This window comes from Artibeus jamaicensis, unplaced genomic scaffold (genome assembly GCF_021234435.1).
Source record: "Artibeus jamaicensis isolate MK-2021 breed Jamaican fruit bat unplaced genomic scaffold, CSHL_Jam_final contig_793, whole genome shotgun sequence".
NCBI lineage: Eukaryota > Metazoa > Chordata > Mammalia > Chiroptera > Phyllostomidae > Artibeus > Artibeus jamaicensis.
Genome location: NW_026521975.1, coordinates 1054269 through 1079230, shown reverse-complemented (window position 1 = coordinate 1079230; position 24962 = coordinate 1054269). Strand labels below are relative to the sequence as shown.

Here is a 24962-nt window from a genome sequence, read left to right as displayed (position 1 = left end):
TGTAAGATGCCTGTGACAGTGCGCTCTTCCTGAGGGATCACTGAAGAAGATGAATTTAGTCAACCTGATTTTAATAGTATTTGCATGGGAATTTCCTGGAGAAACTGAAAGTGACTTTTTTGTTATGATTAATTGGTTTATCAAAGTCTTCAGGGAGGATAGATTAGAAACAACTGCTGAGAGCTAACTCTATGGTGGTAGAAGAGGAAAAAAATAATTTGATCAGGCTTTACTTCATAAAAATGGTGTTGACTGCCCTGGCAGCTGAGTCTTTCTTTGCATTGCTTTAGAAAATAGCTGGGAGGTGATTTAGAAATACATGGCTCAAGGCCACAACCTGAAAATTACACTGCTTTAAGGAAGCTGTTGTTTCATGAATTTCTTTTTGGTTCAGTAATGTTGCCCTGATGTGAAACTTCTCTGCAAGAGAAAGCAAAGCCCAGACTGGCAGGGGCCAGCTGTGTGAGTGTGTGAGTGTGTGAGTGAGTGAGTGAGTGAGTGAGTGTGTAAGTGTGTGAGTGAGTGAGTGTGTAAGTGTGTGAGTATGCTGGGGGAGAAGGAAGGGCTTCTGTGATATGGAAAATGCTACAAGGGGGAATATTTACATGTCTAAAGTACCTCAAAACAGTTGCTTTCTGTCTATGCTCTTTGATCTGCAAGCCTGGAAGCATCTCCCCTGCGGTTGGTTCCCTAGCACTTCAGGAACCTTTTTCCAGCCCTGTTCTTCACCTGCTGTGCTTTCTTCTCTCCCTTTATTCGTTGAGTTAATATACCTGGATCTATGTAGGTATGATTCTTCCTGCTCTTCTCTACCACCAAGCCTCACTCCCAGCCCTCGTGAGGGCTTCTCCTCCTTTCCAAACAACTAGATTCCAGGACACTTCACTTCCTTCAGCCACAGTTCCCATTTTGGCCCCTCTTCAAGATCACCTAGTAGCTCTGGGCTATAAGCTACAGTCACAAAATTGTGAGAAGACCTGTTAGCTTGAACCTCACACAGGTTATGCTTTCTAAGATCTTGAATTGTCATGATTAATGTAACAGAGTGGAGTATGAAAAGAGCATTGGACTTAGGGGAGCTGAATTTTAGTTTAGACAGTGTCCTAAATGGCTGTGTGTGTTTTCTAAGCCACCTCATTAATGCCTGTTGCCTTTGAGCACATTATTTATTTCTGCTTATGTCTGAACACCTGTCCTTTCCTTGGGAACAGCAACAGGAGATGGCTCTTGCCATCTTTCTCCCAGCCTCTCTGCCAGGGTCTCCAGTTGACAAACTTGAAAGTCACCTGCCAAGACTTTGAATACTACTGGCTGCTTGATTTTCTCCTTTAGCTAAGCCTGACTCCATTCTTAGTCAGGTTGCATGAATTTCTTTTTATATTGGATAACTTAGAAATGCCACTGGGCTCAAATCCTAAACATTAACTATAAATGGAAATGTGGGTAGATTGTGAAAAACATTTCCCATTTTATACTGCTATGCAATTGGACTTGAGGGTCAGAGAAATTAAATTGCAACTCAAAATTAGTGACTGACAAAACTAGGCCTCAGACCTGGGTTGTTGTACCACAGCACTGAAGCTGCTTCCCTCAGTTATGTTGCACCCCATTGTCATCTGTTGTTACTGTTGCAGGAGAAACTCCCAGACATTCAGTTCTTCTTGCCAATGCAGTAAAGAATTACAGATATGCAAGTGTATTAGCGTGCAAACAGGGTTTGTTGGTGATATGTTCTCATGGAAAAGAATGGGCTTTGCTGAGGTCAAGGAGAAAGACAAGGTCAGGAGTGGCAAAAGCAAGGATAACCAGAGGTTAGGCAGCCAGAGAGAGAGCTGAGAGGGAGCCCTTTGTTCTGAAGATATATATAGTTGGCAGGATGGGGGTGAAGAAGTTACATACTAATTGACAGGGAAAGTGATGCCAACTTTTGGTGGGGGCCGGGGCACGAATACCCAAAGATGTTAATGGGCTTCTTCCTTTGGGCACCGTGGGCCCTTTCATGCCTTTCAGGCCTTGGGATAAAAGCAATTTCAAAGGCCTTCTTTCCAAGATAGTGGAAACCATACATAGAATTTCAAGCACTGCCCTCCGCTTGTGTTAGCCTGGTATTTCCTGTGATGTTGTAACACCTGGCAAGATTACTAGACCAGGCTCAGAACAGCTAAGTTAGTGGATGAGACATGTCTCCCTCTTCCTCCCTGCCTTTGTTTGCTATGTCTCCTACCTAACATTATGATTTGTCTGAAGAGATTTGAGCCTGGAGGACATGCCAGTGTTCCAATATACATTTGTCTGGACCCTCACATGCACACAGACAACTTCATCCTGCACCTCATATCTCATATTTTTAGTCCCATGTCGAATGACTGATTGGTTGATCAATTCATTCATTTACTTACTCGCTCACTCATTCATTCATTCATGAAATATTCATTCTGTCCTGAACTGTGTTAGGAATAGACCTTCAAGAATCCAGCCACATAACACCCTTCTGTTCTTATCTCACATTTTTCCTTTAAGGGCCATTGCACCCTGAGGATAGTTACACATCCAAAACACAAACTAGGTTGCTTCCTTCCCTTACTTAGAATTCTCCAGTGGTTACCACTGTTCTTAGAATAAAGTTCAGACTGTATAATGCAAAGTACAAGAGACTGCATAATCTGCCACCACTTCCAACCCTAGCCCTATCTGTTAGCACACCTTCCCCTCACATCCTCATAAATTTAGCCAGCTTCAGATCCCTGTGGCCCAACATGTGTGCTCTTCTAGGGCAGGTGCTATATACCCTGCGTGCAGAGCTTTACCTCTCTAATTCTTACTTTGGCTTCAGGTGTCAGCTCAACATCCCTTCTTCTAGGAAGTTTTTCTGACCTCCACATCTGGGTTAGGTCCATTCTGTGTCCTTCTCTTAAGACCCAGACTATATTGTGATTGTCTGTTTGTCTGCATCTCTCACCAACCAGTGAACCAGGGACCATATCAGTCTTGTAAACCATTGTATTCCTAGTACCTGTCACCATACCTGGCACATAGTTTCTGCTCAATAAATATTTATTACTTACTCGAATTGTGCAAAACTGAATTAACTCTTGGCATAGCTTGTATGCTCTGCCTTCTTCCAGACTCTGTGCTATTCTCAGTCACCACACACAACATGGGTGTGCACGCACTTCTGCATTCCTACTGTGCCCTTCCATTTTCTACCTCACCTTTAAGGGCCAATTCAAGTATTCTGACTTCTGCGGCCACCCAGTCTTCCACCTCCATCCTCTTGGAGTTCTTTCTCTATTATGCCAGCACCTCCTTGGCCTCAGTGCTGTATAAAACTGTAACAGAGAATCCTACCTAGGATTGTGTTCAATTGTCTCAGGTTGTACATGGATTCAGTGGCCACTTTGTCACTCTGGTACAACTGTTAAGTTTTTGTTTGTTTAGAAACTCTTTTAAAAACATGGACTGTATCTTATATGTCCTGGAAAGGCCCAACTGTTTAGGAGGGGGAATTTGCACATTGTAGGTATGCAGTCAACATCTGGTAGTTTATTAACTAATGTGCTGTGCAGCTGTGTTCACCCTGTAGGGCCTATCTGTGGCTCCAGGAAAGAGCTAGATGGCAGATAGAGACTGTCAAAGGCAAAGGTATTTATACTGACTTTCATCATTATAAGAACTCTTGGTGGGGAAAGTGCAGGTGTCCCTTGTTGCAGTGCAGTTCATTCATTGAAAAGCGTGTTGGGATTATAGGCATATGCCTGGAGCTATTCTAGATTTTGGTGGAGAGCAGAGAGTAAGACAGCATCAGATCCAGGCTGATGGGAATTTTCTGTCAGGGTGCTTGCCTGTTGGGCAACTCCACAAATACCTTTTGGATACAGGAATGAAGGATCACCATACTGATAACAATGAATCTTAAAAATATAACTGATATACTTAAAAATCATATTTTTATTAAAATGCCGAAACCCAACACTTTTTATTCCATTAAAGACATCTCAACAACTGGATGCTAGTTTGAGCTGTGCAGTGGAAGTGCTCCAGCCTCAGGTCTCCCAGGCCTGGTGTTAACTGTAACAGTCTCTGCAGTGGGCAGCAGCCTGGTTTCCCCTCCTCCTGAAGGACTTGCAGCAGCTCCATAGCAGTGGGCTCAGCCTGGTCACAGAAAGCAAAGGGAAGAGAGAGAAACAGTCCTAACACACACCATAGTTACAGGCACATTGGATGACAGTGAGCATCATCTGCACCTGGAAGAAAGCAGGGCTCAGGTGCTAGGTACACCGGGCTGTTCTTTCAGCACTCTGAAGCAAGCAAGTTGTGTAGTCAATAATCCAGTTTTTAAAATACGCTACTGATTTTACAGTCATCTGTTGTGAAAAGCAAGGAGCCATCCGCTCCAAGGAAACAGGCAGCCACAGGGACTTCCTTGCTGTGTAGTCAGAGGACAGGCATGGCGAGGGCTGCTCAGAGCCAGGACGAGCAGGGGGCTTTGGCCAGACTCACATGGCAGATACGCAGCATGGAGGTTAACCTTGATTTTCGTTTTAACTGAATTCTCTTCACAAGGCATTTTTTTTCAAATCCACAATCTAAAAAATGTTATTTAAAATCATTATATTTATAATTAAGCAGATTTCAGACATTTCTAAATGAAACTGCTTCTTTTGTTTGTTTTTCTCATGTGTTGGTTTTTACTGAAAACACAGGTTGTCATTACGACAATAGCAGTGAGATGCATCCTGGCCTCCCTTAGGGCCAGGAGACTGTGAGGATGACAGCTTGGTTCCGGTTGCCTCTTGAGCATGTACTTGTCACAGGCCCAGTGGAAGACACTGGAATTAAGCATAACTCCTCTACTGTCCTGTTCTCTGTTAGAATTCTCTCATTCCAGAACGCTGCTGAAGACTGCATTGATGACACTTCAGTATGGCCCTACAGGGACATAGAGAAGTTTGGTCAGGGCCTCCTTAAAAATGTGCTGTGACAAGAGAGACTCTTGGATGGTGTTAAGTAGTCACAGGCGATGCATGGGCTTAGTGGTTCTCCTTTGTGATGACAGGAACTATGTTTCATACACCTGGGATTCCCACAACACCCACCACAGGGCTTTGCATGTGGTAGGTACTTGCAAGGTACTAAAATGGGCAAGGTGAGGATATGTGAGGATAAGGTGTAACAACCACTCTGTGGGCCCCATTCCAGCCTGGTTGTTCCTAGGCCACTTCCAGAGCAGCCATGCTTAGGGGCCAAGCTAAGGAGCCTTGAAGACAAGACATGGACCCTCTGCTCTCATGAAATGGTTCAGCCAGTGAATGTCACCAAGTGAGTAGCTTTCTCACAATGGGGTTCAAGTTCTGATCTTCAGATCCCCATCTTACTAAAAGTAGAACCTGGGGTAAGTTCCTTAATGCCTCAAACCAGTTTCACAGGTTGCGTTAAACTCAAATGAGATAAGATGAGACTGTGAAATGATGGACCAGATTCAACTACGTTTTCTTAGTCTTTGGTGCCATTAGAGGTTTTGTTTTCATAATTTAGTACTCTTTCTTTTAATGGGTGGGTAGTGGGTGTAATTGTGATGCTTTTGCGAATCTTCACGAATGGAAAGTTATCCTAAGTTTTGCTAAGCAGACCCTCTGCTAATGTAAATTCTATATAATAAGATGCCAGGAAAGACTATTTCATTTTAATTTTCTCATATAAACGGATGACATGGAAACTCTTCTTTATAAATGTAAATTTCTATGTATTTTTCTTAACATGCATCATGAGACTTGAGAGTATTGTCATGTAAAGCCTTTGAAAATTGTTTGCTACTAGAAGCACCAATGCCCGTGTTTTATAAACTTGCAGCCTTGATTTGTTTAATATTTTTGCCTACTTTTGTCTTTTGAAGGCCTTGCTTTTGTAAATTCAGTCCTTAAGCTTTTCTCTGAGCTAAAACTTGGAATAGGAAGGTAATTGGTTTGCACTGGTGAGTTTTAAAAATAGCTTAGGGGCTCTGGCCAGGAATCGCAGTTGGTTAGAGTGTCCCCAAGACCACCAGTGTTGCAGGTTCAATCCCTGGTCAGGGCACATGCAACAGTCAATGAGTAAATGCATAAATAAGTGGAACAACAAATTAATGTTTCTCTCTCTCTCAAATAAATAAATAAATAGTAAAAAAATAAAAATAGCTGATATGTAAAATTGTAAATGAATTCACTCAAAATTAATCTTTTAAAATATTTGCAGTGTTAGACATCAAAAACATTTGAAGCTCAACATTTAACATATTGGCTTAAAACATTTTATGGCTTTTCTTACTCAAAAATATGCAGCAAAAATTGAGGTAGCTTGTTTACTTAAATAATCATTCATGGGGGTGGAGTTTTTGTTCTTGCTTTGCTTTGTTTTCTAAATAGAAACAAAAGCAAACTTGGATATCAGTGGTAACCCAGTTACTTTGAAGGAAAACAAAAACGTAAAATGCTAATACTGTGATGTTTATATGCATGATTTGTAAGCAAGGATTTTTACCTTTGTACAGAGACTGAGAGGGAGCTCAGCATCAGCAGAAGGCATCCGATTTATATCTCAACTTCAGGCTTTTCTCCTACCATAAAAAAATTAAAATACAGGGTTCTGAATTCAGGAGTTAATAAAAGTGGCTTAAACACTCCCTATATAAAAACAATTCACTTCCATTTGTTGATCTGTACTAAATGTAAAAAAATTCTCTTAATATGTACTCATATGTAGACTAAGGAAATATTACATACATAATTTTATATTTGCTCAATATACTTTGGTGATTCTTTTAAACACTCTAAGTGTCTATATAAATAATGTACTTTTAACAAATATTTAGGGGGAAATGGCCATTTGGTTACTCAGTTACATAAGAAATGACCATATCATAACATTCATTTGCTTCATATATTTTAAGACTGTGTAAAGGATGTTGGCCTTCAAAATTTAATTAGAATACCTCCAACTTTTCTTTAAAATCTAGAAAAACATAGATTTGGGGAGAGGGGGTTGCAAAATGAGATTAAATGGGTAGCCATTTCTAGGTGACATACATGTAAAACTCTCATCACAAGGTGGAGAGAGTGTTTTTCAGTCACCATTTTAAAACCTTGCCATCCTAGGTGGGGCGTGAGTTCATGTTCTGTGTTGAACAGCTGGTTGTCAGACACACCTTTGAACGTGCTGGGAGTTGAGAGCATGTTGAGAGGTGGAGAGACCACATGGCGGTGTGGACTTTAGTCCTGAAGTCAGAAGCACCAGTGGCGCTACTCAACTATCAGGTAACACGCCTCTCTGCCACCCCAGTACTTCAGAAAGACTAAAGTCATCTTCATGGATAATCAGTCCTGGGTGGCTTTTGGGGGTAATTATGGGCAAGAAAGATACAATTTAAAAAAACATTCCTTAGTTTTGAAGTATCAAAATAGGTGCCCAAGGGTAAATGGAAAATATCCATGAGAAAGATGATATCTATTCATCAAAATTATAATGGTGAATTTTGGGGGATGGAAACACTGTTCAAGGACTGAGGGTGCTAAAGACATCCACACACAGTGTTTCATTTCTCACTAGAAGAGCAGGGTGCATCAATTTGGTCATTCGATCTTCTGTGGCAACTAGTATTTAAGCTTCCTGATGTGCTAGCTAATGGCAACACTGACACCCTGTCATCTGGCCCAGGAGCCCCCATTGGCAGTCAGTCTGCCTACTGGAAAGTCTCTGGGGACCTTAGTTCTCTTCCTCTCCTTCTCTGGGTTTCCTCGCTGGGGGGTTGTTACTTTTCATTGTTGTTTCTCTTTTCTTTCCCCTCTAACAAACAGCTACATGGGAAAGGGTCGGAAGTTGAATCTCCCCCCCCAAGGGCCCAACTCAGGAAGGGTTTCCATTCTTTTGAGATTTTCAAACTCCTGTATGACTAAGGGAATATTAATTTATCAATATTTGTTCTTAAAATAAACTTCATTAATATTCAGATTTACAGAGAAATTGCAAAGGTAGATTTCCCACAAAGCCCACCCCCAGTTTCCCTTATTATTAACATCTCAGGTGAGTTTGGTACCTTTTTTACAATTAATGAACCAGCCTTGGTAGATTATTGACTGAAGTTCAGATTTCCTTAGTTTTCCCCAAATGTCCTTTTTGTGCTCCAGGATCCACATCTCATGTCTCCCTGGCTCCTTCCGCTGTGACAGTTTTCCTTGGCTTTCCTTGGTTTAGATGATCTTGACAGTTTTGAGGACAGGTCAGGTATTTTACAGAACATTGCTCAATTTGGGAATTTGATATTTTTCTGGGATGAAGACTTTTCACTGCATACCTTTGAAAAGTTGAAAAAAAATAGCTGAATTATGTCAATTTGTTTCCTATTCAAAAATTTAAGTAATATAAAAAAGACCTAAACTATGGAAACTAGGGAAGAAGAAAAAGGAGAGGAAAGAAGGAGGAAAAAAGGGAAAGGAAGAAATGAGAGAGGAGGAGAGGAGGTGAAGAGAGGAAGGGGGGAGGGAGAGGGGAGCTGCGGTGAGGGGTGGTCCTGCCCAGGGCTCCCCACTCTGGGCGGTGACATCCAGCTCCCAGGCCGGGCCTGGCCTTGGAGAAGCACACTGTGCTGAGGGGTCTCTGCTGTTCCCCAGTCAACTTTGTTTTGTCCTTGTGCTGGGAGTGGGGACAACAGAGGGTGAAAGTCCTTTTGGTACTAGGGGTTCCTTGGGCCTAAAGTCCTGAGACAGGTGCCAAGGAGGAAAATGGGGTGACCCCTCCGGCGGGTCTGGATGCACTGACTGTGTCACTACCACTGCTGGTGGGGGACCAGGCTGTTCCCATGTAGGCATGACCACCGTCATCATCCAGCCCTGTTTATGGAAGGCAGATAACGTGAGTGGAGGGGCGGTGCAGAGATTCCACTAATACTTGGGCCACCTGTTTTCAAGGACTTCTCTGATCACGTCAGTATAATGAAACATGCATGTCCTTCTTCACTGCTTTGCAGAATCTGGGCAGGTGCTGAGTCCCAAATTGGCATAGGGGTCTGCTGGTTGCACCCTGACTGAGTCCAGAGTAACAGGAGGTCAGTGCTATATGCTCACCAGGGTCCCAGGCTAGAGGCTTCTGCCAGCAATGGCCCCTGTACCTGGCCAGTGGTAGATGACTGGTGGCCCAAGACTGGTGGGAGGTGGGGAAACTCCCAGAACAAGCACTTCCCACTCCAGGTCTTTGCAAGGACTGTTCTCAACCTGATAGTACTTTTACACCATCAGGCTTTTTAAGTTCTTTATAAAATTTTATTTTAAAATTTATACACAGACAATTTTACCTTCTTTGCTATATAGTTCTATGAGTTTTGACAAAAAATAGAGCATAACTACCCAGCTGGGGCCCCCCTCCTGCACCCGCAGACTCCACTGCAAGGTCAGATGCTATTGAGCTTAGGGTCTGGAATCCACTCACCCTGACTTTCTCCAAATTGCGCAGGCCCTGATGAGGTGAGGGCAGCAATGTAGAAGCCCCTGGGGGCTAGAGGTAGTGGAGAGAAGTCTGTGGTAGGGGCACCCTGGTCTGGAGCAGCAGTGGCTTGAAGAGGAGGCTCTGAAGTTGGTGGTTGCCCCAGGGTTCTGGCGCTTGATAGGACCAGGAGTGGGTGTTTGGGGAGCTACTCCGGGAAGGCTTTGGGCAGCGCTTGAGGAAGACCCTGGGGTTGGGCTGCCTTGCTGCCTCAGAGGCCTCCATAGTTCCCTGAGGCCCAGGCTGCTTCGGGCAGAGCTAGAGCAGATTCTTCGAGGACCTTGCCTGGTTCTCCAGGATGGGCCCCAACTCAGGGCAGTGGGAGTGCCTACTGTCCCCCTATCCCACTCTGCTGCTCCAGCATTTGATGCTTAACTTGCCTGTAGTTGATGAAGGTTTACTGGAGACCAGTGAGGAAGCCTTTCTGGTTGTAGGGGATGAGGTCCATGAAGACCTTCTCCAACAGAGTACTGGAGCATAAGCATGGACACTTCACAGGGCAGCGTGCAGGGGAAGTCCACGCAGCTCACAGAGCTGTAGCACATGTCATGGTAGAGGTCTCTGTGGGGTTCTAGGTCTTTCTGATGAAATGCAGCTGGACCATCCTTGAGTTCCTGAACACAGGGCCCAGTGTGGTTAGCAGCTGCAGTCTTGATGTGGTTGCTTCTCTAAATCTCTGCAGGATTTCCATTCAGCTGGATTTCAGGCAATTCTGATGATGGTGGTTCTGTAGTTTAAGTGTAATTTTGATTTGGTGAAGGGAGCCAGGCTCCAGTTTTGTGACCGGGATCTCTTCCCTACCTTTTTCAGCTGGGTCCTATCAATATTTGCCTTTAATCAACTGCAAATACAGAATTATTGGAGGGCCTTCCTCAGAGTCCACAGGTACCGGCACTGGAGGTTTTAATAAGTCTAGGCTGAGGCTAGGTTTCTAACTGCATTGTGAAAATTTTCCCGACATACATATGACATTTGTCCCATCCCTTGTTGAGAATTACTGACTTAAAGGAACTAGAAAAGATCCTCAAAGATCAAAGTTTTTCTTAAACTATTTCATGTTTCACATGTAGGAAGCAGGAGACAGCTATTTGTGGCAGGCCCCCACCCTGCCCCTCATCTTCCAGTCCCCACACACACCAGGCACCACCACTCTCAAAGGTCAGTGCGTTCTTGGGCAGGAGGAGAACCCTTGTTCTCTTTCCTAGTAGTGACTGGATTTGAGTTCCCTTATGTACAGACTTCCCCCTGGTATCCATTCATAATCTTCTAAGACAGACTGGCAGAGTGCAGAGGTCCAGCTCACTCATCTCTAGGTTGCTCTGATACCTGCTCAGAACCACAGGATAAAACACTAGGGCTCTTTCTGCTACCTGCTGACCAGTTTTTTAAATGGCAACAATGGGCTATGGACTAAATGTTTGTGTCGCCCTCAAGATTCATATTAAAGTCATTATCCAGAACGGGACGGTATTTGGAGGTGAGGACATGGGGAGACACTTATGCCATGAGGATGGATCCCTCGTTAATGGGATGCGTGCTGTTATAAGAGGAGATACCGGAGGTTTGGTTTGTTGCTCTGCCATGTGAAGACACAGCCAGAAAGATGGCTATCTACAAACCAGGAAGAATGCTCATGCCAGATATTGAATCAGCCCGGACCTTGGTCTTAGACTTCCCAGCCTCCAGAACTGTGAAACGTACAAGAAGGATGGGGGACCAAAAAAACCAAAAATTTATTTATTAAAATTATCTATTTATTCTTACATATTTAAACTTCAGTCGCCTTCAAAGTATACTCCATTTGATGCAATACTCCCATCAAGATGTTTTTTTCCACTGCTCATAACAGTTTTTTTATTTTTTATTAATTCTTTCATTGTTGTTCAATTACAATTGTCTCAATCCCCGCCCCCCTTACTCTTGTCCACCTTCCTCATTATCTTTGTCCATGGGTCCTTTATACATGTTCCTTGGCAACCCTTTCTTTCTTGGCCCTGTTATCCCCCTCCCCCAGTTTTTGACCTTGTGGATGTTGGTGCTTTATGGTGCTTCTGTTGTTTTTTGTTACACCTCTTTCACATGGACAAAATGTGAAAGGACTTTTTGAGGACTTTTTACATCCAGGGAGACAAAAAAACAGTCACTTGTGGGGAGATTGGGTGAATAGGGAGGATGAGGCATTGGGGGTTGTGCCTTTCTTGGTCAAAAATTGCTGAACCCTCCGCACAACATGGCCCAGTTCACTCACAAATCACCCATCATGAAATGGGAAAATGCGTTGAGTCCTCAGAAAAATTCACTGAAGCCAAATGCAGCCTCTTACAACCACACTAGCTGGTACACTGATAACAGATGGGTTCCTGGAACAGTTACCTGGTGGGGGAAGCCAGTATTATAAGGGTCCCACCCTCAAGATAGGAATTTAATTTTTTTTGGAGGGGGTCCTCCCTCATACATGTTTATTGTCCAAACACCTAGTCTGTAGTAACTTGTTGTAGCAGCCCAAGCTGACTGAACCACAGTGATTCTTAGAGGCAGCCAATTGGATGAATGGGAGACATTTTACATTCTTAAAAAAAAAAAAAAAACCTCTCCAACAGTACAACTAATGTTATAAAATATAGAAAATTTAATGAGTAGAAGTTAGTGAATATCATATGTGATACTTAATGCTGTACAGAGACTACATTCCTGAGAAATAGAATAAACATTAACTACTTACTTTCTTTCATATTGAATCACATCCCTCCAATATAAACAGTAGTTGAGCAATTTCTCAAGAGAAATATTTCCAAAATGTACTTACTTTTAATAAAGATGCCATTAACCACTACATAACTATTTAAATAAAGGCCTATGGCTGTTTTGGAAGATTAAACACCCCAAAGCTAGGGCCTTGCATGTTGTCTTAGTTTCTACTAAATTGCAAAGGGCTTTGCTGTTCCCTGTGTATCTGTGCCATTCAGTCCTTCCTCAGCAGAAAGCAGGTTACTGGAATCTGTGTGTTTAACTAATCTCTGTAATGATAGAAGCTATTTTATTGGCAATAAACCAGCCTCTGATTCCATACCAAACATGGCCGTGTGCACAAACATGGATGAATAAGGAAAGAGAAGCAGTTGGACCAATAGCTTTTGAAGAATGCCTAAAATTGGCATCAATGGGAGTGAGGCAGGAAGTGAGGGACTGCACAGGAAACCCATCAGGAATTTGTCTGATGTGCTCAGCAGAAGGAACTAAAAAAAATTAAAAATAAAAATAAACAAGCAAAAAGAAAACACACAATGTGACATCTACATACGCAATCACCTCCACAGCAGAGAATATATGGAGTGGTTTTTATTTTTTTAATGTTGCTGATAGGGAAGGGAACAGATGATTTGCAGAGATGGAGCTGGGTTTGGTGCTTATCTGTGGAAATGGGAACACTTCCTAAATATCACCTGGGTAGCTGGTTAGGAGACAGGGCAGCATGAGTGTGATCAGTCATTGTTTGATGAGTCATGTCTCCTTCTTTGAAAGGTTCTCTTAGTTTCCAGACATTGAAAGTAATGAGTTAATACAGGGTTGAATAGAAAGTGGAAGGTTTCTGTTACATATTGCTTTTACTATCTTTGAAAATATAATGTATAGAAGGAAATGGAAAAATTTATTCAAAACCCACCATACTTTCAGGAGCTACAGTAGAATTGCATATTTATGGTTTTGCTCCTTTAAAGTACTGCATAGGTATTTGAGATTAATCAACAGCATACAATAGGTTAATATATATAAAGATTTGTGCACAGAATACAGAGTTCCACCCCTCCATGGACGAGAGTGTTTGGAGGGGTGGTAGATAGGCCCCTAATCTACCAAACTCTGCTGTTAAAGTCTTAATGCACACATTGCTGTATGCTACTCATTACTGAATGGAACAACATATGTGGCATAGTAAAATATTGCAGTTCAGGACCTACAATAAGTTATAAGCCCTGAAATGCCATAAATTTCATCTGGAGTGGAGTGATGAGGTGAGAAGTATATCACATTTTCAAAATATTTTAATTTCATTACTGGGAAACTAGGGAGAAGTATACCCATTTGAAGTCATACGGATTTATCAAGCTTAGACCTTGCCAATTCTGGTCGGTGAGCTATTTCATTGTCACTGATTTAATCAAGGAGGCATCTTAGAAAACGTATGACATTTTTTTAAGAGTTTACTTCTTTGTTTTAATTTTTTATTTAAAAAAATTTCAACCACAATTTATACATAATACCATTCTGCACCAGCCTCAAGTGTACAGCAAATTCATAATGAGGAGATAGTTACTTAATACCAGAAAAACACTTTGAATCCTAGAGATACAGTGTTTTTTCAGAGCTCAAACTGCAAGAAGTGCATGGTGGTTGTGGTGTTTAAGAACCCAAACCAGAAAATAAGTCACTTAATAATGAGTACAACACAGAATCAGAGAATCATTGAATTATGAATGTGGAAAAAATCTCAGAGATTACCTAATTCAGTGCTCTTAGTTTACAGAGGAGGAAATACAGGCCTGCATAGTCAGCTTACATCAAGGGTATCCTGTTCCCTAGTCTAACTTCATGAGAGCATCACAGAGACCTACTTTAAGAATCTTAGGCTCATTTTTTGAACTTAGAAAGTGAGGAGAAAATGATATGCACAGCTCTTCGTAGGGGTCCCAGAGGCAAGTCATCCATGCACCAGCCTATGTGTGTTCAACCTCCACATATCAGTGACAGTTGGTGAGACACTCACCTGGTGGTGAGCCTGGTTAGGTGCATGGTATCAAGATCTCAGCTGGGCTTATTTCTTATTCTGTCTATAAGAGATAAAAAATCTATTTCTCTAGATAGAATGATTAAGTGAGAGAAAGGGAATTTCAGTTTAATCTTAGTTCAAGAAAATATGCCTTTCCTCAGAAATACCTGATCCAGGGGAAAATCTGGACCTTATAGCAACTTTTTCTTTTGGGTATAGGTTTCTTTAAAGATAAAGGTCTGCTGAATTTTCATTGCCCTCACAGACTAAGATTTGTTAATGTTCCCATGTGACAGTGATCAAACTGAGGCTCATGGAAAATAATTTGTTCAATGTTAAGAAAGGAAATTTGAGACAGGATAAGATTTCACAACTTCTCAATTTCAAGTGCTTCTTTACTAACTAACCCCTTAAGTTTATTCTATTCTCATGTCCAGAAAATTATAATTCTAAATCAGCTTTACTACCATATATTTTAGTAATTGAGCAAAAAAAAAGTTTATCTTTCTTTTCCATATAGGTTATAACCAAATCCCTAATTAAAAAATTCATTAATAAGTTTCCAATTAAGGGAGAAATGATGGTAGACAGTAGTCTTGGCCTAAATATGCTCATGGAGCAGCTCTGTCCCTGCATCTGTCATTGAGAAGTGAATGTTTTGCTCATTTGGAGGAAATACAGCCCTTTTTATGTAATTATCAGGGCCCAATTTACTCCCTGAAATTAGGTTACCCTATTGTTTTGTGTGACCTTCAGTTAAAAAAATGTCTAATAGAAACTTCTGTATATACATCTAAAGGATGTATAATAAATAATCGTTGCTTTGGGAAATGGATTCTAGACCAGCTCAAACAAAAGTTAATTTTTTTAAATGTCAACTTCCAGCCAAGATGGATGTGTAGGTAGACACACTGTAACTCCTTGCACAACCAAAAGGACAACAACAAATTTAAAAACAAAAAACAACCAGAAATGACAGAAAATCAAACTGTATGGAAGTCCAGCAACCAAGGAGTTAAAGAAACATTCATCTAGACTGGTAGGAGGTGTGGAGACAGGCAGCCAGGCAGGGACACACAGCAAGCCAGCAGCCTTAGGACCAGGGTGGGCAAAGCCGTGGCTGGCAGACCTTGCAAAGTGGAGGATTGCAGACTGGGTGGTCCCACACTCACGAGCAGATAAACTGGGAGTAACAATTGGGGAGCAAGACAGACTGCACAACCCAGGGTTCCAGCATGGGAAATAAAGCCTCAAACCTCTGATTTAAAACAACAGTGGGGGTTGAGGCAGCAGTGGGAGAAACTCCCAGCCTCACAGGAGTGTTTGTTGGAGAGACCAACAGGGTGCTAGAACATATACAAGCCCATCCACGTGGGAATCAGTACCAGAAGGGCCCAATTTGATTGTGAGTAGCAGGGAAGTAACTGAAAACTGACAGACTCAGACCCCTCCCCCACAGACAGCACCACTAAACAGCCAAGTGAGTTGCCCCACCTTGGGAATACATGAGGCTCTGCTCCTTACTATGTAACAGCTGCACCAAAATTTTTTTTTTAAAGGGCCCAAATGAAAGAACAGATCAAAGCTCCAGAAGAAGTACAACTAAATGATGAAGAGTTAACCAACCTATCAGATGGAGAGTTCAGAACACTGGTAATCAGGATGCTCACAGAATTGGTTGAATATGGTTGCAAATTAGATGAAAAAAATGAAGGCTATGCTAAGTGAAATACAGGAAAATGTACAGGGAACAAAGAGTGATGGGGAAAAAAACCAGGACTCAAATCAATGGTGTGGACCAGAGGAAGAAAGAAACATTCAACCAGAACAGAATGAAGAAACGAGAATTCAAAAAAATGATGAGAGGCTTAGGAACCTCCAGGACTTCTTTAAATGTTCCAACATCCAAATTATAGGGGTACCAGAAGGAGAAGAGGAACAGCCACCAGTGGAAAACTTATTTTAACAAATAATAAAGGAGAACTTCCCCAATCTTGCAAAGGAAATAGATTTCCAGGAAGCCCAGAGAGTCCCAAGGAAGTTGGACCCAAGGAGGAACACACCAAGGCACATCATAATTACATTGCCCAAGATTAAAGATAAGGAGAGAATCTAAAAAGCAGCAAGAGAAAAGGAGACAGTTACCTACAAAGGGGTGACCATAAGGCTATCAGTTCATTTCTCAAAACAGACCTTGCAGGCAAGAAGGGGATGGAAAGAAGTATTCAAATTCATGAAAGGCAAGGACCTACATCCAAGATTACTCTATCTAGCAAAGCTTTCATTTAGAATGGAAGGGCAGATAAAGTTTTTCCCAGACAAGGTCAGGTTAAAGGAGTTCATCATCATCAAGCCCTTATTATATGAAATGTTAAGGGGACTTATGTAAGAAAAAGATAGAAAATATGAACAGTAAAATGATTTAAAAAACTCATAGGTATTAACAACCGAACACAAACAAAAACAAAAAGGAACTAAGCAAACTACTAGAATAGAAACAAAACCACAGAAATGGAGATCACATGGAAGGTTATCAGTGAGGGAGTGGGTGGGGAGAGAGGGGGAAGAGGTACAGAGAATAAGTAGCATAAATGGTAGGTAGCAGATAAACAGAGGGAGGTTAAGGATAGCATAGGAAATGTAGAAGCCAAAGAAATTATATGTGTGACCATGGACATGAACTAAAGTGGAGGAATGGGGGTGGGAGGGAGTGTGAAGGGCGGAGGGGAATAAAGGGGGGGAAATGGGACAACTGTAATAGCACAATCAATGAAATATATTAAAAATGTCGATTCTAACCACAAGACTTTGAAAATGCAGAAGGGTTTTTGTTTGTTTTAAAGTTGGTAGATGGCACAAACAAATGGAAACATATACCATGTTCATGGATTGGAAGAATTAACATCATCAAAATGTTCATACTACCCAAAGCAATTTACAGATTCAATGCAATACCTATTAAAGTACCAATGGCATATTTCACAGACATAGAACAAACACTTCAAAAATTTATATGGAGCCATAAACAACCCCAAATAGCAGCTGCAATTTTGAGAAAGAAGAACAAAGTATGAGGGATCACAACACCTGATATCAAATTGTATTACAAGGCCACTGTAATCAAAACAGCCTGGTACTGGCATAAAAACAGGCACATAGATCAATGGAACAGAACAGAGAGCCCAGAAATCAACCCAAATCTCTATGGTCAATTAATATTCGACAAAGGGGTCAGTAACATAAAATGGAGTAAAAATAGCCTCTTCAACAAATGGTATTGGGAGAACTGGACAGGTATGTGCAAAAAAATGAAACTTGAGCACAGACTTACACCATACACCAAAATAAATTCAAGGTGGATAAGAGACTTAAATATAAGCCATGAAACCATTAAAGTCCTACAGGAGAACATTGGCAGGAAAATCTCAGATATTTCATGAAGCAACATTCTTACTGATATGTCCCCTAGAGCAAGGAGTATAAAGGAAAGCATAAACAAATGGGATCTCATCAAAATAAAAAGCTTCTGCGTGGCTAAATAAAACAGTATTAAAATAAAAAGACAACCAACCAACTGTATGGGAAAACATATTTGCCAATGATACCTCAGACAAAGGTTTAATCTCCAAAATATACAAAGAACTTACATGACTCCACTCTAAAAAGATAAGCAACACAATTAAAAAATGGGCAAAGGACTTGAACAGACACTTCTCCAAGGAGGACATACAGAATATCCAGAGACACATGAAAAGATGTTCAATATTGCTAGCTATCAGAGAGATGCAAATTAAAACCACAATGAGATACCACTTTACACTGGTCAGGATGGCTCTCATAAAAAAAGCAACAAACAACAAATGTTGGAGAGGTTGTGGGGAAAAGGGGACTCTAGTTCACTGTTGGTGGGATTGCAGACTGGTACAACCATTATGGAAAACAGGATGGAATTTTCTCAGAAAAATAAAAATCGACCTGCTTTTTGACCCAGCAATTCCACTGCTGGGATTATATCCTAAGAACCCTAAAACACCAATCCAAAAGAACCCATGCACCCCAATGTTCATAGCAGCACAATTAACAATAGCCAAAAGGTGGAAGCAACCTAGGTACCCGTCAGTAAATGAATGGATCAAAAAATTGTGGTACATATACACAATGGAATTCTATGCAGCAGAAAGAAAGAAGGAGCTCCTACCTTTGCAACAGCATGGATGGAACTGGAAAGCATTATGCTGAGTGAAATAAGCCAGGGGTTGAAAGACAAATACCATATGATCTCACCTTTAACAGGAAGCTAAACAACAAAACAGACAAGCGAGCAAAATAAAAACAAAGACACTGAAATAGAGAACAGGGGGACAGCGACCAGAGGGGAGAGGGGAGGGAATTTCAGGGGACAAATGGGAGGGATTTACAGGAACTAGTATAAAGGACACATGGACAACAACTAAGGGGGGTGGAAATGGGAGGGAGGTGGGGAGTATGGGGTGGGTGGGCTGGGATGGGAGTAAAAGACAGAATACTGTACTTGAAAAATAATTAAATAAACATTTTTAAAAAGTAAATACAGAAAAAAATTTTATATTTAGAGATGGGGAGGGCAAAATAAATAAAACATTTAAAAGTAAAAATAAATAGATAAAGTTGGTAAATGGCAAAGAAGATAATAGAATGTCATAGAACCCAGATGTCACCAGGGAGTGCTTTGTCCTTAAAATTTAAATGAAAGTGGATCAAGCTTTCATGCTAATTCCTGTAGCAAGCCCCAGGCCGAAACCCAAGATTTCTAGTAACTTTTCAGGTACATGTTTCCTTGTCCTTAAGTTCCTGCTTCTACTAATGTTTTGATTATTTGTTGTTTTATGTCATATATGGATTTTTCTCTGATCTTACACTGACTATACTCTGTGCTATGAGGTTCAACCTCCTTTCTTGATTTCCACAAACAAAACTCAACCATCCACAGCCTCTGTATGAATAGCAGACTCTACTGGATGTACAGAGAAATGAACAGAATGTAGAACTTTTGGCATTTATTCAACATAAACAACTTTGATTTTACATTAAATGTCCCTGTTCTTTGAAAGCCTTTTCAGCATCTGTACCAGCTAAGATTTCTTGATGCTCACTCTACTAGTATTCTTCAACCTTTGGTCATCTGGTGGCTATTTTCTTCTCCCCTTCATCCTTTCACATTTCCTTCTACTGTCATGTCCCCAGAATTTCATGTTTTTTCCCTCTATTGTATAGAGCAGTTCTGATATTTCCAGCTCCTACTCCCAAGCTCTTCTTCATGTCTATCATTTCACAATCAAAACCATTCAAAGTGGTCATATTAAGGGTAGTTATTAAAATGTGCAAATATTATTAAAATTAAATTCAGATGCTGGTTTATTCAGTTTTGGGTTATAGAAATATCTACCTTTAATAGTTATGATTTGATTCTGATAGAGAGACTTTCAGCTTTTCCTTTGAGTAACTCTGTAGTCCAACAACATTCATCCCTACAGGAGACAGTTGGAGTCTAGTGGCAGGTTTTTTCTCTTTTACAGGTACAGTATACCTTATTCTAAACTACGTTTTGAAAGGACCCCACTGTGATCAGAGTTAAACCTCTCCACATTATCCTATTGCTCAGACTGTCATATGGTGTCAGTGAGCACTATTATTAGAAGCTCTGTCAGTTAAAACTTCGGTAGGCTCATTAGTAGGAGACAAGACTCATATTTCTTGTCCTAAAAGGATTTCTTTTGTCATAAATGTGTTTGCATTCACTTGAAGAGGCTTGGTGACCCATATGGCTAAGTCCTGTAGAGGACAAAATTTGCTCTGGGACAACCCAAGGTACTTTGCTACCATCTTCCAGTGGTACGTAACAGAAGACCATCCGAAAGGATCAGGAAGTAAGACTATCTCAGATTAGAAGACTTCCACATTCATTTATATTTTTAATACCCAGAATAATGAGAAGTTCACATTAATTAGGGAAGCATTATGCATTGAATGTAGTTCAGATTACGGTATTGCTATATCCCTTTTAAAAATTAATTATAAGGTCCCAGATGGCAGTAGAGTAGTCAGAAGCTACACTAATCCCTCCTAGCCAAAACTAGAATTACAACTAAATTATTTTTTAAAAATCATCCTGAATAATCAACTGAACACTAGCTAGAGAGGAGCCTTAAAACCAAGGACTTATGGAAGAAACACACAACCACACTGAGACTGGTAGGAAATTGCAGAGGTGCAAGAGGGCTCCCTGGGCTCCCACAGGCAGCAGCTGGAGTTCTGGAGGGATGTATCAGTGGCCGGGGGATGGGGTTCCATTTGAGAACTGAGGGATCTAACCCCCAAGGTGAGCTCCCCAGCATAAAGCACCAGAACCTGGAAAGGAACCAAATGACATGCCCCTAAGAGATGCATTAGGGTTTCTGTCCACCAGGGAGAGACAGCTAGAGACATAGAGAGCCTCTTAAAGGGCCCATGCACAAAATTTCATTTACATCCACTCACCCTAGGTTCTGGCAGAGGGAGGGCAGAGTGAACTAGAGCCACATGGAGAGTCTGGGATTGGTGGCTCTGGGGAGAGAGCTAAAGGGTCAGCCACCAGGATCCCTGTGCTGAGTCACTCCCCATACTGCAGAAGCCATCTGTCTAGGGCATAGCACTACACTCCCTACAGCATCAACCTGGGGGGAAGCAATAGCCCCACCCACAGGAGTCCCTCATACTCTATACCCTGTGGAGCCAAGTCCAGGCTGCTGAGGAGTATAGGTGGAGTTATTACAGTGATTAAGCCTAAGCGTGAAGGCATATCTCTGGGAGCTTTGAGGCTTTAGTTGACCTGGTTCTGTTAAAAGCAAGGCTTGGTATGCAGCCTAGTTCTTTCTGCACAGTACAGGCCCAACACAGGGAGCCAAAAAGTGTGAATTGCTCATATCTCCAAATAGGTTCCCTAGAGCCAGTCACAGGCAGCATGCGACATAGCTCTGCACCAGAATCTTGGCAGATCTATCTAATCCAAAAAAAAACTTAAGAGGCAGCCAAAGTAGGAAAACAAAAAACAAAACAAAACAGAACAAAAAAAAACAGGTCCCAAATAAAAGAGCAAGAGAATTCTCCATAAGAACTAAATGAAATAGTGGCAAGCATTTTTTAGATATAGAATTTAAAGTAATGATGATAAAGAAGCTCAACAGCATGAAAAATGACAGAAAAACTATGAAAAAGTACAATATCCAAAATATTGTCAGAGACAAAAATACAATATTCAAAATAACACACTGGAAGGAATAAATAGTAGGTAAAATGAAGCAGAAGATTGAATCAGTGATTTGGAAGACAAGTTCAGAAAAAACACCCAAGCAGAGCAGCAAAGAGAAAAAACAATTTAAAAAGTGAGGATAGTTTAAGGGACCTTGGGACAACATGAAGCATAATGACGTCTGCATGATAGGAATACCAGCAAGAAAAGAGAGTTAGCAAGGGATTGAGAATCTGTTTGAAGAAATAATGACCAAAAACTTGCCTAAACCTGGTGAAGAAAAAAGACATACAAGTCCAGGAAGCACAGAGAGTCCCAAACAGGATGAACCCAAAGAGAGCCACCCCAAGACACATCATAATTAAAATGGCAAAGCTTCAGGACAAGGAGAATCTTAATAGCTGCAAGAGGAGTTAGTTATCTACGAGGGACCTTCAATTATACCATCATCTGATTTCTCAACAGAAACATTTCAGTCCAGAATGGATTGGCATGAAATATTCAAGGTGATGAAAACCAAGGACCTACAACCAGCCAACTTTACCCAGCAAAGTTATCATTTTTAGTTGAAGGACAAATAAATTGCCTCCCAAACAAAAAAAAGGCAAAGGAGTTTGTTAACATCAAACCAGTATTGCAACAGATATTAAGGGGCTTGCTTTAAGAAGATGAGGAGGAAGAGAAATAGAAAAAGAAAAATCAGGAAAATATTTTAAAAATAAAATGGCAATAAATGCATATCTATCAATAATTAATGGAAAGGCTTAAATGCTCTAATCAAAACACATAGGGGAGCTGAATGGATAAGAAAATTAGACCCATATATATCCTTTCTCCAAGAGACTCACCTCAAACAAAAAATACAGCCTAAAATTAAAGGGATGGAAGAAGATATTTCATGAGAATGGAAAGGAAAAACCAGCTGGGGTAGCAGTACTTACATCTAAAAAAAAAATAGACTTTAAAACCAAGGCTATCATAAAAAACAAAGAAGGACACCACACAATGATAAAGGTAACAATACAACAAGTGATGTAACCTTAGCAAACATTTATGCACCCAACATAGGAACACCTAAATATGTAAAGCAAATCATGATGGACATAAAGGGAGAAATCGACAGAAATTAAGTCATAACACTCGAATGACTTCAATGGATAGATCTACCACACAGAAAATCAGCAAGGAGCGAGTGGCCTTACATGACACACTAGATTGAAATGGATTTCATTGATACTTACAGAGAAGTTCATCCCAAAATAATAGAATATACATTCTTTTCAAGAGCATATGGAACATTTTCTAGGATAGATCACATGTTAGGACACAAAACTAGTCTCAACAAATTTAAGAAGATTGAAATTAAATCAAGCATCTTCTTACACCACAATGCTATGAAACTAGAAATCTTTACAAGAAGAAAACTGAAAAATATACCAAGACATGAAAGCTAAATATATGTTATTAAACAATGACTGGATCAACAATGAGATCAAGAAAGAAAGCAAATATACTTTGAAATGAATAAAAGTGAGAACACAACAACCCAAAATCTGTGGACACAGGGAAAGCAATCCTAAGAAGGAAATTCATAGTACAGGCTTGTCTCAAGGAAGGAAGGAAGGAAGGAAGGAAGGAAGGAAGGAAGGAAGGAAGGAAGGGAGGGAGGGAGGGAGGGAGGGAGGGAGGGAGGGAGGGAGGGAGGGAGGGAGGGAGGAGGAAAATGCTCCAATAAAGAATCTAATGTTACACTTATAGATGAAAAAGAAAAACAAAGCCTAAAATGAGTAAAAGGAAGGAAGATCACAGCAGAAATAAATGAAGTAAAGTCTAAAAAGTAATACAAAATATCAGTGAATCCACGCACTGAATTAGATAAAGTACACTGAAAAGATAAAGAAGATCGACAAACCTTTAACCAGGTTCATCAAGGAAAAAAAGAGAGGGCTCAAATAAATGGAATCAGAAATAAAAGAAGACAAATTACAACTGGCACCAGATATGAAGGATTGTACAAACATATTATAAACAGCTGTATGCCAACAAATTGGACAACCTGGATGAAATGGATAAATTCCTAAAATCAACAATCTTCCAGAACTAAATCAGGAAGAATCAGAGAATCTAAATACACAGATTACACTTAATGAAATTAAAGCAGCAGTGAAAAACCTCCCAACAGACAAAAGCCCTGGACCAGACCATCACAGGAGAATTCTACCAGACATCCAGAGAAAACTAATTCCTCTGCTTTCCAACTATCACAGATAATTCAAGAAGATGGAAGACTCCCATGATCTTTAAAGAAGACCAGCATTAGCCTAACTTCAAAATCAGAAAAAGATGCTACAAAAAGAAAGTTATAGACCAATATCCCTGATAAACATAGATGCTACAATCTTCAAAAAATGTTAGGAAACTGAATACAGTAATACATCAAAAGATCATACACCATGGTCAAATGGAATTTATTCAGGGAATGCAAGTTTGGTACAACATTTGCAAATCATTAGATGTGAAATATCACATAAACAAAATGAAGGATACAAACCACATGAACATATCAACAGATGCAGAAAAAGCACTTGATAAAACTCAGCAACCATTGATGATAAACACTCTCAGCAAAGTGGGAATAGAGGGAACATACCTGAACATAACAAGGCCATATATGAGAAACCCACCACCAACAATCTCAACATGCAAAAACTACAAGCGTTCCTCTTAAGACTTGCAACAAGGCAGGGATGTCCCCTTTCACCTCTCTCATTCAGCATAGTACTGGAAGTCCTAGCCACACTAATCAGACGAGGAGAAACAGAAGGCATCCAAATTGGAAAGGAAGAAGTAAAACTGTCTTTATTTGCAGATAACATGGTACTGTGCATAGAGAACCCTAAATATTCCACCAAGAATCTACTAGAACAGATAAATAAATTCAGCAAAGTAGCAGGATACAACGTTGATATTCAGAAATCAGTTGCATTTTTATATGGCAATACTGAACTATGAGAAAGAGAAATTAAGAAGACAGTCCCATTCATAATTGCTTCAAAAACAATAAAATACCTATGAGTAAATCTAACTAAGGATGTAAAAGACCTGTACTCAGAAAATTATAAGACATTGAAGAAATCGAAGAAGGTACAAATAAGTGGAAGCACATAACACGTTCATGAATAGGAAGAATAAGAGCATTGAAATGTCCATGCTACCCAGAGCAATCTGTAGATTCAACATGACTCCTATGAAGACACCAATGACATATTTCATAGAACTAGAACACATTTCAAAAATTTATGTAGAACCACAAAAGGCCCCACGTAGCAACAGTGATCCTGAGAAAGAAGAACAAAGTTGGAGGAATCATGCTACTTAATATCAAACTGTACTATAAGGCCATAGTAATCAAGTCAG

The 24962-nt window shown here is 40.6% G+C and overlaps 1 protein-coding gene across 9 annotated transcripts in view; it reads left to right on the top strand.

The window, feature by feature from the left end:
* Positions 1 to 24962, top strand: part of FRY (FRY microtubule binding protein) — a 540321-nt gene that overhangs the window by 127626 nt on the left and 387733 nt on the right. The window lies entirely within an intron of this gene.